Source organism: Misgurnus anguillicaudatus, chromosome 15 (genome assembly GCF_027580225.2).
Source record: "Misgurnus anguillicaudatus chromosome 15, ASM2758022v2, whole genome shotgun sequence".
Taxonomy (NCBI): domain Eukaryota; kingdom Metazoa; phylum Chordata; class Actinopteri; order Cypriniformes; family Cobitidae; genus Misgurnus; species Misgurnus anguillicaudatus.
In genome coordinates, this window is record NC_073351.2 from 18869081 (window position 1) to 18871508 (window position 2428).

The 2428-nt window shown below is 39.7% G+C and overlaps 1 pseudogene; it reads right to left on the reverse strand.

Moving 5' to 3' along the window:
• Positions 1-207: 207 nt before the first annotated feature.
• LOC141349808 (5S ribosomal RNA) lies at positions 208-324 on the reverse strand (annotated as a pseudogene).
• Positions 325-2428: the final 2104 nt, after the last annotated feature.

Sequence of the window (2428 nt, forward strand, 5' to 3'; positions counted from 1 at the left end):
TGGCCAGGATGCCGGGGCACACCCCTACTCTTTTTCGAAGGACATCCTGGGATTTTTAATGACCACAGCGAGTCAGGACCTCGGTTTAACGTCTCATCCGAAGGACGGTGCTTTTTTGACAGTATAGTGTCCCCGTCACTATACTGGGCCATTAGGACCCACACAGACCACAGGGTGAGCACCCCCTGCTGGTCTCACTAACACCTCTACCAGCAGCAACCTGGTTTTCCCAGGTGGTCTCCCATCCAAGTACTGACCAGGCTCAGCCCTGCTTAGCTTCAGTGGGCAAGCTGGCTTGGGCTACAGGGTGATATGGCTGCTGGCTGTTATTTTGATTCCCGTGTTTTGTTTCCCAGTTATTAATTAAATGTTAATTTATTCAGTCTACAAACTCTGCACTTGCATCCTCACTTCCTCACTCCTGCAAACCAGTCATGACAGAATGATCCGGCCATTGTCATCACATGGACACTTGTTAATTATCACCTCATTCATTCCACCTGTGTGTCATTAGTCTGTAGCTGTGTCCCAATTCAGGGGCTGTGACCTTCTAAGCATGCGACCTTAAATATGAGCACTCGGTCTTTCAAGGTGGCAGCCTCAGAACTCCGGGAAGAGAACTGAAATGAGACGGTCTAACCTTCGGACGACCCATAATTGGCGTCACCTGCTGCGCCTGTCAGCAGGACCAGGGGCGGAGTGGGACCAAAAAATCTACCGGGAAATTTCGTATACCACCGGCCCTCCGTGGTAAAAAAATGTCTCGTAGCCTATTTGTAGTAAAACTAGGGTAATACAAATCGTAATAAATTTGCCCAACAAAAAAAACATTTTCATAATATTAATAAAATCATTAAATCATGGCTAATTTTCCTAAATGAGTAAAATTATACCTGTTTGAAAGACGGAGTTGCGCACCTGTCAATCATAACAGAGCGAGACCAGAGATGAATGTGCCCATAAACGGGAGTAATATGGAATAAGTTGTGCATCTTTAAATAACTGTAAGAATATTTCCTTTAAATATAATTTTTGTCATATAAAATTTTGAGAGATAATAATGTTTTTTCCACTGTTATTGCTTATTTATTTTAACGTGTTTGGCGCATTACCTCAGAAATTATTTCAGTAATATTGCTTTTTTCCGCAAATAATAATACAATTTACATGCCAATCCTGCTTCCTTGTCTTTTTATTAATTTCATTATGCTGTAATGTTAATTTATATGTAGATATTTAATGGCATATGAGACGTTCATTGCCGTTATATTATCTCGTCTAATATTCAAATCATATCCGGAATAATGTGTGCACCTAGAATACAGATTCATTTGAAAATAATTTTTGTCAGTTTTGAGAAATAATAATGTTGTGAGGATATTTATATATTTCAGTTGAATACTCTCGTCTATTAATATGGAAATCTAATAGAAATCTAATAGTAGGAAATATAAAATGTGATACTGCAAAGTTACCCTTCTACATTTTATTTATGATATATAGCCATATGGAGATAAACCTTTGAAAATGTGCTGATTTATCCATTCAAGTACTGACCACCAGGCTAGAGATTTTAAACATCCTTAATCCACACTTTCTATCAAATAGTCTCCGCTTGATGGATCAATCCGACCGCGTACTAAAATAAACAGGCATTCGGCGACGTGGCTTTTCACATCAAAGGCCGACAGGCTATGCAATTTGGAGAGGGGCCGTTCAATAATCCCCCTATATTTAAAAAAAATCCTAAATATGGTTAGAGCTGCCGAACAGGTTGAGCACTTTTATATAGCCTACTGTGTTGAGCAAAGAGGCTGCACAGTTTGACCAGCGGGAAGCAGCCGCACATCAGGCCGCCAGACGGGGTTGCTATATAACTTGCGATGTATCAGACCGGCCCTCGCAGCCTCAAAACACTACCGGCCCACCGGGAAGTGTCCCGACTCTCCCGATGGCCACTCCGCTACTGAGCAGGACATAGCGGAAACGTTTCTGACTTATTAAAATAAATATGAAATCAGAAAAATATAAATTTAGTTTAGATAATATGACACGTTGATGTAGATTAAACTATTCAACAGTATATTAAATTAAATTAATCAACCTTAGAAATATATGCATCATAAAAATAATAATATTAACACAAAATATAACTTATACTACTAAAACAGTGACAAACTTTTTTTGATAAATAAACACTTTTATTTAATGAAGGTTTTAATTGTTTATTTTAGAATATCCAGCCGCCGTTGCATGCGCGCAATGAATCTTGGGATATCCTCGGCTGTTAAGGATCCATCCAAACGTCATCAGTCGCGGCCCAAGTACTGTTCCAATTCAAAGGCTGTTTCTCAATATGCGTTCTTCAGCGATCTTGCGTCCTCGTGTCCTCGCTCTACGTCATCATTAACGGTCGAAGTTCATTCCA